Source organism: Arctopsyche grandis, chromosome 2 (assembly GCF_051622035.1).
Source record: "Arctopsyche grandis isolate Sample6627 chromosome 2, ASM5162203v2, whole genome shotgun sequence".
Lineage (NCBI taxonomy): Eukaryota > Metazoa > Arthropoda > Insecta > Trichoptera > Hydropsychidae > Arctopsyche > Arctopsyche grandis.
Window position 1 is genome coordinate 23,447,485 of NC_135356.1, and position 13,797 is coordinate 23,461,281.

A 13,797-nucleotide genomic window follows, 5' to 3' on the forward strand; every position below is an offset into this window, starting at 1 on the left:
GATGGTCGAGAGAGACCGGGAAAGAAAACAAGAAAAAGCGGGCCTAGCTGAAAAAAGAAAAGGAAGCAGCCCGCGCTGAAAACACGGCAGCTCATGATATTTTCTCATTAGCCGGAGCCCCGGGGCCCCCCGTGGCCCCTCTGGGGCGCTCGGCCCCCGACGCTCAAGAGGGCATCAGCCCACCGCAGATCTCACCCCTCCTCCTTCATCTCGCAGCTCTTCTTCGGCTAAGCGTTTCCTTTCAATTGCAAAAACGAAAAAATGCAATTACTAAAACGGCATTGAATTTAATTTTTTAATAATGGAATTCGCTTAAAAAATTTACCTTTTAAATGTTACGAATATGATGGCTTTGTTGATAGAATGATCTCCGTGCATAGGAAAATGGTACTTTCAAATCTAAGTAAGGGTGGAAAAACTTTTTTTTGTTTTCAAAGCCTCCCCAGTACAAAATAAATTAAAATTTCAAATTTAATTCAATTAATTACTAGCGAATAAAAGCAGCGATGGAAAATCTGTGGCAAGTTGAATATTTAACGAATTTCATAAGTCATTAAATATTTACTAAATTTGGCCCATTGAATCTGAATATGGCAATGATTTTCGTTGCTTTCTTTTTGTTTAGGGGATTTGAGCGCTCATAAAAATGAGCAAATTTTACAGATTTTTCGCTTTTGCAATTTTTAACTCAAAATTTATGTAGTATTGCTGGTCCAATACTAGATATCTACATATGTTTATAGTTCCAGAAAAAAATTGTAAAAATATACATATTTTTAACTTTTAAAATTCGCTAGATCATTACTTCTACGTATTTTAAAGCAATAACAAAAATCACAATGTATAGAAAAAACAACTGGCTATTGATTCCAATACTTACTTTTGGCACATTAGATTTTGAGTATGGAAATTTAGCATTTTTTTAAACGTCCATATCTCATAAACTAGACAAAACCAACCAAAATCATTGTTATATCCGAATTTAGTGGGTCAAACTTAATAAAGATTGATTAGTCTCCGCTGCGATGTGTAAAAGAGTGATTTTTTGTTTCTCAGTGTATATAAGAACGCTATTGCAGAATTTTTTTTCTGTAAAAATATTGAAATTCATGCATAAATGAAAATTTAAGAAATGCGTCAAATTAAAAATAATGTTATTTGGCAATATGTTATTTTTAAATTTCCGATCAACTTCTCTCTCTGGGAAGTTATCAAAACTGAATTATATACATTAAATGGCCATTTCAAGTTTAATACCTGTATTGTCTTCATATGACATTTTTTTTCTATAAATATTTCTCTTGAAAATGATTGTGGTGTAATTTAAATATAACAAAAAATAAAATATGTACTTATGTAAGTTAAAATATCACTTGCGGCATAATATTTTGTTTATAAGATGATCCACAAAAACGAAAAGATGTATGTAAGTCCAATAAAAAACATTATTCTTATGGAAAAATTATCATATTTCAATATTGGCTAAAAACGAGTTGAATATCGTTATATATTCAAATTTCGATCTGAAGCAAAATCATGAATATGTGGATACATATGTACATTTTTCACTTGATATTGACACTAATTGATGTGAAAACTTAACAAATTATGGCGGAAAACATGTCTGTATTCAATTACTACCGACTTCTAACAACAAAGTCTTCTATTATTACCGCTACAATTAGTAAATAGTATCCAAGCCCAGCACGGCGTTCGAGACGGTTATTTATCGACTTGAATTGTTTCAAACTTCTCAGATGGGGGGCAAAATGCATTTCGGGGAACTGCACTTTCCAAGATGCTGCTGCTTTATACATTTATACATCTTCCGACACTTTGCATTGCTCTTTGAGTGGGTTAGTTGAAGCAGAATCGGCAAATTGAAGAGAAGATCACACCGAGGTGAACGGTGCGGTTTTTATAATTATACTTTAGTTCAAAGATTCGTACTAAAGTAATTGCTCGAATTTTGACTATGCCAAATATAATATTTCTCTTTCAAAACAATTTGAATTTGTAAATAAAATAAAAAAAACGCTAATAATCAAACACTTCAAAGCCAACTTTTCAGAAAGATCGACTTGAAAAATTGTACCTATATTCTGCTGTGAAAGGAAAAAAGTTTATCGACACTCAATTCACTATCCGTGCCCTGAGGCATTTGTGTTCTATCTCAAAAATATGCTTCAACTAAATTGAAATCTCAGTTATAACTATCTTTCTTTGTAAAATTGCAGCATCTTTACTCAGATGTCGTCCTGGCAACTTTCAGTGAAGTATTCGTCAAAGAAAATGTTGAAAAGTTGAAAGAAACTTTCTGAGCGACATCTATGAAGCGACTCCACTTCTAGATGAAGGCCTCTACAACGCGATTCCATTCGTGTCTGTTTTAGCCAACTATGTATCATCCATCTCATCCCACACATTTTTTCTGACTCAATTAAATATTTTTGCATTTTCTCGGGTACCAATCGAGCGCATTTTTCGCCCCTTCTTCTGGCTACGTGACCCGTCCATTGCAATTTCAATCTCATTACTCTCCATTATATCAAAACATACAAAAACGTTTCTGTTTTTAAAAAACTGAATATATTTATATGTACATACATATATACCAGAGCATGTTGTATGACGTCACAGCATATAATTGTATCATTACTTACGTGCGCACACCTAAGTAAAGCTGTGCAATAGAAGCAGAGAAATTTCCACCGCACGCCACTGGTAAATAGTTATTAATTGGTTTTTAAGCTCTTTTTTCCTATTATGCCGTACATTTACATTAACATAAGAGGCTAGTAACAATATAAGACCATAATTTCTAACAAAAAAGTAAAATTGAAAATTATCAGTAGATCAAAAGCTGTTAAAATAGTTATAAGATGATTGTGAACATAATTTAGTAATAATAAAAAGAATTTAAAAATAAATTAAAATATATACACATATATTATATGTATTTTTGTTTATTTTATTTTATTTTTTTATATCTCTCTATGATACGCTATATGTAGACATTATTGTTTATCGATGTTTGTTATTGGACAGAAAATTGAGTTTTACCACCTTTTTCAAACTGCTCACCCACATATTCCTTTTTTTATCTCTCCTCGTTATTCCAAGCATCCAGCGGTCCATACTTCTTATGGACTGTGTTTATACCTGAAAGATGAAGCGACATCTTTAACTACGTAGTTCTTTAATGTTGTTATTGTTGATGTACTTCAAATTATTTAATTGTATTGCATACAAAAAAGGCCAATTGAAAAATCGACGGTGGCTTAGTGCCTAACTCGCTGAACTCGAATATACATACCTATAAGAGGATATTTGGTCGCGGGTTCGACACGCGGTCTCGATGAAATGAATTAATACAAAGTTTAGGCTATTTATCGACTCATTATGTTCGACTAGCGTTAGGACACACACACACACACATACACACAGAATAGCGTATTTATATATGCATATATACTAATATTTTGTCCGTTGAAATTTCAACGGGTGCTTTCGGATTGATACATGATTTAAAATAAAATTATAATATGAATAGTAATAATTAATCGGAATTGGAACTGAAACAGTAATTTAAAAAGTAAACTAAGTAATTCATGTGAAAGGTCGAAGACAACTGTAAAGCTTCTGTATTCCAATTTTTAATTTAATGCATACAAAAGTTTAGCTATTATAATAGTTTTACAAAATGTAATATTTTCAGATTATAAACAAACGGTCATTGACCTCGTAACGTTGAATATTATAATTACACATAACAAATTTCATACATATATAATGTGCATTTACCACACATTTTCTGGGCGAGACGATGGCCGAGCGCGTTCGTGCTGGAGCGCGCTAAGATCTTAGAATTATGAAACCCAGGCTCGATATCCGCCGCGTGCCCGTGAAAAATAAAATCAATTTTATTATACGAATATCGTTAAAATATAATTTATTTTATTTTAATTTTAATATATAGAGGATATTTGTGTGGAGGCCGCGAATGAATTTATACAAAGTTTAGGCTTTTTATCGATTCATTATGTTCGGCTAGCGTTAGGACACACACACACACACACATAGAGAGAGAGAGAGAGAGGGAGGGAGAGAGGAAGGGAGAGATTACCGTCTTTATATATACACTAGTGTAGGGCCCGTTGATTTCAACGGGTGGTTTCGAAAAGAAATTGAAACTCGAATAAAAATAAAGTTAAAGATATGGAATCGACTGGTTTCGGAAAGACAAAGGCACAAAAAAATGAAAATTATAAAAAAAATGAAAAAGAAGAAAATAATGAAAAATATGAAAAAAATGAAAAAAATGAAAAATATGAAAAAAATGAAAAAAAATGAAAAAACTGAAAATAATAAAAATATGAGAAAAACGAAAAATATGAAAAAAAAAAAAAATTTGTTCCCCATACTGGTTGATGGTTGATCATAAGAAATCGGAAATCGAAAAAGATTGTCGACGAAAGCCGAAGATACGCGAATGATTGGTTCCCCATACTTCTATAGGATTATCGAATATTAAGTAATTTTAGAGCGTTTTTTCTGTCGAGGTAGTCTAATGGCTAGCTACCTGTTCTGGGCGAGGGGGCCTTAGTTCGATTCCATGATTTGGAATTTATTTTATTTTTCAAATATCGCTAAAATATAAATTAATTTCAATAATTTCAATTAAAAATATATATTTAATTGTTTTATATGAAAAGAAAAAAAATGGTTCAAAACCTCGCTAAATGAAATTATTAAATTTACGTATTTTTATATGGCGAGAAGGAATATTTCAATTAATGTTTAAAAAAAAAAGGCGAAATGAAAAATTGGATTTGGCGTGATGTCCGAGACCATTAGCTCAATTTAGACCCATATTCAGGCTATTTGGGGTGATCGGTTCGAGTCGCGACAAAGTCGTCTAGTCGAAAAATGAATTAATCGATTTTTATCGATTCGTTCATTATGTTCGGCGAGAGTTAGGACACACACACACACACACACACACCCACACACACACACACAGATTACCGTCTTTATATATATGATATATATAATATGATGATCTGAAGAAAAAAAATGTTCAGAATCTCTGATATTACTGTGGCTCAATACAATAAACGAAAATTGAGGTAACCCATAAGACCATATAAATTCACCATAATTTTTATTGGATTGATTCCCTTATGCGATGGAAAGACGTCGAGGGGGGGGGGTGAAGGAGGAGGGGAACAGGAAAAGCATAACGTAGGTAGGGGAGAGGGAGGAAGGTGATTCTGCCGTTTTATTCCGTACTGAATAAATAAATAAACGATCGTCGGTGTCGATCGTGAGCGGGCCGCTCTTTTTTACGGCGTCCATTCAAGCGGACGTAACGGCCACTAAAGCGGGCCATACAAGTTTCGATACGGCGATAAAAAAATGCACAAAACACACACAACACACAGGCATGCCCAGAGAGCGCTTCGACGTCGTAATTGTTGCATTCGAAAAGCTCATTAATTCGTGAGCGCGAAGCGGCTGAGAGCATCTGAAATCGGAAAACACTCCAGTGGAGGATACTATGTACATATGTATACATGTATAAGGTGTACCATAACTGCAATTATTTTCTTTGAAATGCATGTCTTGAAGAATGTCTCCTAAGGTTCCACTTTTTATATACAAATCTACATATCTACAATTTAATCAAACCTACACGCGTTTTTCCTATGGAGCAGTAGTTTGGCCATGCTAAAGTAAAATAAATTAATTTCAACTGATTCAGCCATTGAAAATACATACATACATACATACATATATAGAAGACTTTATGATAAGACTGTTTACGAAAAATCTGTATGCATAAAAAACACAACTTTTTTCAACTTGAGAAAATTTCCAAAACTTTATTATTAAATTTTTAATGAATGCCTAAAGCAAACTACTCGTATATAATGCTATATAATTTTTGCAAACTTCTCGTATATAATATTTTCCCAAACTTATATTTTGATATTATGTATTAAAAATTCTGATTTGATTTTAAGAAAAATTTACATTTCATTTCCTTTCACTTCTCCAGCTAGCTAGCTCACAAGGAATGTGTTGGAGATTTTGAAAGGCATGGTTGCTAAAATGAGATATCGGCAGTATTTTCTTCCCATTTTTTATCGATTTTTTAGAAAACTAATTTCACTGTATCTCTTTAATATCGTTAGGACCGCACATCGCGATAATGTAAGTTGCTTGGCAATTTTTATCTGTTCCCTTCGCTCGATTCCTTTATTTGTAGCATTTTACAATTACAGAAGATAAAAACAAGGCGACCAAACCACTGCTCTCGAAACACTGATTTGCATAAAAGCAACATTTTTTATATACTAAGAAATCCAAGGAAATGAAAGTAGAATCAAACAATAGAGGAGTTCTTCGTAAGATGCAATGCAGACAGGGATACCGGTATTTAAAAAAATAAATACCGATCGAATAATTTTTTTTAAAACCCACATTTTATTTGATGAGAACAATATTTCCATGGTTATAATCCATCCGCTGTAAGACACTCAAGTAAAACCTACATATATGCTGTCTCTTTCACCACCTCTCGACCAATAGCATTTCGTATAGAAAATAGAGTATTGTAGGTACGAAATGCTATTGGTCGAGATGGAGTGAAAATGACAACACGTGCAAATTACCTAAATATTTTCCTACAGCGGTTAGATTATAGAAACTATAAAAACGACCGATGTGTATATTTATCGAAAGCAGGTATACTAAATAAAAACTTTTAAAAATGCTCATTGTAGGGGATCAATATTTTGTTATATATGTACGTTTTCATTGTGTTAGATTTCAATGTAAAATAGCTTTATGCAATGTTTACGTATTTATTTTTCAGAATTTGGGAGATATTTAAAAAAAAAATTCGGTTGTGACCTACACACGACTTTATCTATGTTTTTTAGGAATATAAGAAAGTAAGAAAACCAAATTCGATAATTAAACACACATACACGTTCACACATACCGGCTATGAGAGCATTTTCGATACAAATTAAGCGCAAATGTAAGGAAACTTACACAATACAAAATATCTACTTCCGGTTGTGGGATTTTGTTCAAATTTTTTAATTGCTTAAAATCAATATAAGTATTATACACAATAAATATCAAGAAAATAAAAATAATTTAAAAGGTTGAAATAAAATAATGAAATATTGTTTAAAAAAATATATTGTACTTCTGGTTTACGAATTCTGGCCTTACCAGCTCTAAGTTAGTATATTAAGAATACAAAAATAAATTTTCAGCTTGAAACGTTCACGGGTGTGGAAAGAAAAGTGGCCATAACATTTTTGACCTTTCTATGAGGAAAAAATTCCACTTCCGGTTTATTAAATTTAGTGATTTTTTTTATTTTCATCATATTGATACAAGGATTATACTTAATCATACTGATACAAGGATTATAATTTAAACTTTAAAAATAAAATAATAAAACATTGCTTAAAAAAAATTACTGCTCCTGGTCTACGAATTCTGACCAAAACCTTACATTCTTATTTTCCTAAAATACATTGATAAAGTCGTGGGTTGGTGACATCCGAATTTTTATTTTCATTCGGTTATACCAATATCAAAAATTTCGGAATTTTTGCAATCCCTAAATGTAGGTAGTACCAACCATTTCAATAAACCGAGTATTTTCGATCAAAAGCATTTTTGTGCATACAGGTGGGCTTATACAAATGTCCACGGCTGTACATATTTATGTGCGAATAGAAAAAAAAATCATTCACGTAATGTTTTAATATTTTAATTATGAACCCCCGCTCCCCTTGATTTCCAAATACAACCCGAATTCGCCACTTTCACCTTCCCGCTTCGTATACCCCTCGCCCCTTGCCAGCTTACAATGATAAACTTTATTATCTTCCATTAAGCTGCATTATGTATGGGGGCCGACGAGCCGCTGGGAAATCACCGGATCGCCGGGAAAAACTTTTAAATTTTTCATTCATACGCGGAAAGCGTTACCCTGTATCTGTGTACGTGTGCTTGAGCGCGATTTTTCCGAGCTTTCCGGTTTACGGTTTCCGGAAACGCAGATATAACGCGGCAGGTGGGTGGAGTGGGTGAAGAGGGGGGGGGGGGGGGTGGCAGGGGCAAAGGTGTTCAGAACGTTGGGTACAGAGTGAATTTTGATGGGCCGTTTAGGCTCTAAGATCGATTTGGGGCCTGCGAGAAACCGTGAGGGCGCATTATTCATTCATTTCGTAGACCGAAACCACCGCGGATTAATTAACTCGTACACGTACATCCATTGATGGTCGCAAAACGTAGTGCGCGCTATTTCTATATTGTAGATTTATTTAGAAACGAGAATGAGAAGGTATCGAAAGATGAATTCACGGGTGACATCAGTGACTATGTCCATATATACATATATGTACATACTATGGTCTGCTCTCCACCACTTGGGTAAGATAGTTTTCGGATATCTCTGGCATAGAGTGGAGTGCATATGTTCATAGTAATATATGTACATATATGTGCTTATGTATAATAACTATATAAATTATTTATATATATATATATATATATATATATATATATATATATATATATATATATATATATATATATATATATATATATAGCAGCGTGGCTCGGTCGTTAAACTTCTGCTTAACACTGAGAGGCGCCGGGTTCGATCCCTTGAGCTGACCTCGATTAAAAAGAATTTTTCTGTATATCTGTAATGCTGCTGGTCAGACCAGGTTTTGTGGCTCCTGGTCGATCGTTTCCTATCAGAGTTTGCCAAATTTCTCTGATTTCATTGTTGAAACGATTCCCGATTAAAAATTGGCTAAAAATCCTTCCTACCCACTATGTCACCACTATTTGAGTATGATTTATGTAAATATTACAATAAAATGTCTGTACAATTCATAGATGTCTCGTTAATTATCGAGTTAAGCTCGATAATTAACGAGACATCTATCAACTATCGAGACATTTGTCTCGATAGTGTCTCGTAATTTAGCGACTTATGTATACAATAAAAAATTCTGTATTATTTGTAATTGGCCAGGAAGGCGCATTGGGGTTTACCTGTTAAAAAAATATATAAAAAAAAATATATAAAAAAAAATATATATATATATATATATATATATATATATATATATATATATATATATATATATCATCATCATCATCATCATTTACAGCCACTCGCCATCCACTGCTGGATGAAGGCCTCTCCAACACGCTTCCACCCGTCTCTGTTTTGCGCAACACTCATCCATCTCACCCCGCACATTTTCCTAATTTCGTTCACCCATCTTCCTTGCGGTCTTCCTTTTACCCTTTTGCATTCTCTCGGGTACCATTCAAGCAATTCTTTTGTCCACCTTTCGTCCATCCTCCTAGCTACGTGACCCGCCCATTGCCATTTCAATCTCTTCACTCTATCCACTATGTCCACTACTCTTGTCATACTTCTCACCCACGTGTTCCGCTTTCTGTCTTTTCTCGTTATGCCAAGCATACAGCGCTCCATACTTCTTTGAGTGCATTGGATTTTATGTAGCATCTTGGTGTTCAGTGTCCAAGTTTCACATCCATACGTCATCACTGGCAAAACGCATTGATCAAAGATCTTTTTCTTCAGGCAGAGTGGCATTTTTGATTTAAAAACAGCATTCATCCGTCCAAATGCACTCCATCCTAATTTCATACGTCTCTTTATCTCTTCATCTTTATTACCAGACATGTCAATTATTTGACCTAAATATAAATAATTATTTACTACTTCTACTGGTTTATCATCTAATGGGATGCTATCAGGCATGCAATACCTATTGAACATTAGTTTGGTCTTATCTACGTTAATTTTTAATCCTACTTTTCTACTTTCCCTGTCCAGCTGTGTTAGTCTGTTAAGTAGGTCAGCTGGATCACGAGCTATTAAAACTATATCGTCTGCGAACCGAAGGTGACTCAAGAAGCGACCGTTGATGCTTACTCCGGCTTTGTCCCATTCCAAGTTCCTGAAAACTCCCTCAAGCACCGCATTGAATAACTTGGGCGAGATTGTATCTCCTTGTCTTACTCCTTTTCTTATGCTAAATCTATCTGTACCTGAAAAAATTTTAACCGAAGCTGTGGCATTCTTATATATTGCAGCTAACAGCCCCACATAGGGTTCCGGTACTCCCTGTGTTTGTAGAGCGTTAAGTACTGCATTGTGGCTCACTGTATCGAAGGCTTTCTCATAATCGACGAAACCTAGGCACAATGGCCGTTGATATTCGTTGGCGCGTTCGATTAGTTCGCCAACTGCTTGGAGGTGGTCCATTGTACTGAAATTTGCCCTAAATCCTGCCTGTTCTATAGGTTGGTTCTCGTCGAGGATATTCTTCAGCCTTTCTGTAATAACCTTCGTGAAGAGCTTGTAGACCGCTGAAAGTAAACTAATGGGTCGGTAGTTCTTGATATCGCTTTTATCACCTTTTTTGTGTATTAAGATGATAGTTGCGTTATTCCATCCTTCTGGTATAGCTTGGTTCTGGATGCATTTGCTGAAAAGCCTAGCTAAGATATTATTTAGGGGGGAGCCGCCACATTTTAGTAAGTCAATGGGAATATTATCTTCCCCTGGGGTTTTACCGTTCTTTGCAGTTTTTAGCGCGGCCTCTACTTCGCTAGGCAATACTGCAGGAACCCTTTGGCCGTTTGTCGATTCCAGAGCGGGGGATTGGCCGTTGTCGTTCTCGTATAGTTTTGCATAGAACGTGTAAACTCTGTCTATGATTTCTTCTCTATTCCTAATTATTACTCCGCTCTCTGATCTGATTGCGATCATTTGGTTTTTGCCTAAGAAAAGATCCTGTTTGCACTTTTTCAGGCTACGGTTATTCTTAATGGTACTTTCTATTAACTTGCTGTTAAAATCCCTGACATCCCTGACTATTCTCTTTTTAATTTCCTTATTTACTAGATTGTATTCTTGCTTATTATTATCCCTATCTAAACTCCTTTTATGCTTAATTAGGTTTTTTGTTTCCGCTGAAATTTTGCTTAATTTAATCTGTTTCCTGAATCCACCTAATTTCTTACCTGTTGAGGTTAGAACCGAACTAATTACAGTGTTCAATTCCTCGATGTCTGCTTCTGGGTTTAATTTTTCGTATCTATTTCCAAGTTCGAGTTCGAATTCCTTTTTCCTAGACCTTAGTTGAGCGAAGTCTGGAGAGCTACTGCATCCTTTTATTAGTTTCCTACGTTCGCAATTTATATTAATGGCCATCTTGGCCCGGACTAATCTGTGATCGCTACCTATATCTACTTTACTTAAAACACTAACGTCTTTAACGGAGTGCAGGGTATTTGTTAGGATGAAATCTATTTCGTTCCTGTCTCCTTTAGGACTCTCCCAAGTCCACTTATTGTTTGCGTTTTTCCTGAAAAATGAATTAGTGATAAAGAGCCTGTTGTGTTCTGCGAATTCTATGAGGCGATCGCCTCTGTCGTTTCTTTGGCCGGTACCAAAATTGCCTACTGCTCTTTCTGTATTTGCCTTTTGTCCTATTTTTGCGTTAAAGTCGCCCATGATTATTTTAAAGTGGTGGCGGCTATTATCGTATGCGCCCTGTATTTTTTCGTAGAAGTCTTCTATTTCCTCGTCTGGGTGGCTAGATGTGGGGGCGTACACTTGGAAGATTTGACAAGTGTACCTGCTCGAGATTCTTAATACTACATAGCATATACGTTCCGATATGTCGCTTATTTCTATAATATTTCTTTCTATTCTCTTATTGATAAGAAACCCTACTCCTCCTATTCTACCATTTGGTAGCCCTCTCCAGTAGAGACAGTTACCACTTTTTAGGATTATTTGGTTTTCCTGTTTTCGTCTTACTTCGCTAAGTCCTACTAAATCCCATTTGATACTTTCTAATTCATTCTCTAATGCAAGCACACTTCCTTCACTCGATAACGTTCTTACATTGTACGTGGCTAAATACAGGTTTCTATTAGCTAAGCTATCATCCATCGTCACTCTTACCTTGTTGGAGGTTTGGATATTATTTTTCTCGCATTTATCCAAGATGTGTTGAGAAAAAGGCGGTACTTGAGAGAGATTTCCATTCAAGGAGTGAGTTCTTACCGCCATAGACTCTTCTCTGTGGTCAGCTTTGTCTGATAGTCATCCTAGGTATCACTTGGATCACTTATGAGTTATTACATGCCATTTAACAGGGTTACTTTGTAAGTGAAAGTAGTTAGTTATGATAATAATAGATTAGCAATTGTTATACTACTTTCTTTACAGATCTTTATCGTGAGACGCCTCTTTGGAGACAACGGATTTATATATGTGTGAGTGCGGTTTGCAATTTAATATTTTAATAATAAATTTAGTAAAGAATATAAAATTACACGAATTACTTTAATATAAATTAAATATGAAAAAGAACTATTAGACAGTTGGGAAACACCGTTTCTGTTTGCTATTATTCTATTAAGTAAAGTTCGTTAAAAATTTTTGTCTGAAAGCAATTATGTGGAAGATTTATTGCTTCTGTGGGACCGAATTTTGGCTGACGAGCAGGGACCCTTATTTTTTTTTGTATTCAGGTAGGGAGATGTATCTCGTTCGTATACGCTTTTGTAACTGACACAAAATTAACACAAGATTTTACGCAATCACTGATATTAAAAAACGCTGTTAACGGCCGATCATCTGTTTATTTTTACACTTAAATTATACTAGGATGCAATTAGTTAAATAAGTGAGTAGATGGTTAGTTTTGTAGTGATAGATGGGTGGGGAGTCCGAGAATTTCGAAATGCAAAGTGAGAGCGAGAGAAACGCGCGCGGACACGGTGACAGTCGGACTCGGACTCATATATATATATATACATATATATATATATATATATATATATATATATATATATATATATATATATATATATATATATATATATATATATATATATATATAAAAAATAATGTCTGTCTGTCTGTCTCGTATAGGCTCCTAAGCCACTTAGCCGATTACGATGGAACTTTCAGGATTTGTTGTATGTATGTCCGGGAATATTACTGTGAAAAATAAAACGGGGAAAAGCCTCTTAGTAATAATATTCGTAATTATGATTTTACCGACGTAATTATGAAGCGCCATTGTGTAGTCAATGAAATTTGTTTGTTGGCAACCACGTTAACAGGTTGGTTTATGATGACATGGCGTTGAAGAGACGTTACTCTACGGCGTTGAGCTCCAACCATCACTTGAAATGGGAACGGGAACGGGAACGCAACGGGAACGGTAAAAACGGGAATGAGTGGCATTCCAACACAATAATTTCAAACGTTTTCAATTATAAACAAACAATTAAATAATTTCAAATATGTTAACTGCCTGCATTTTTCCGACAAATGGGAACGGGAACGAGAACGAGAACGGGAAAACAACGCGAACGATAATTGCATGCGTTACTGTGGCATAACAACGCATGCCGGGTTCAGCTTGTATGTAATATATAATAGTTTTATATTGTTTATATGTAGGTAGGTTGGTAGTTTTTACCATTTTTTTTATATTAAACAATTCAATATAAATATTAAATTAAATATATTTAAAAGGTGTTTGAAAATAATTGGACTTAGTGCGGATTGAACTCGACCGTGGCGCAGGATCTGGAGTGCCGGGAGTAGGCGCCGTCTCGCCGTGCGGGGAGCATGCGCCAAGTCACCACGCGCTCTCGCTGCCGCATCACGGCTGTGTTCTTCATATAGGC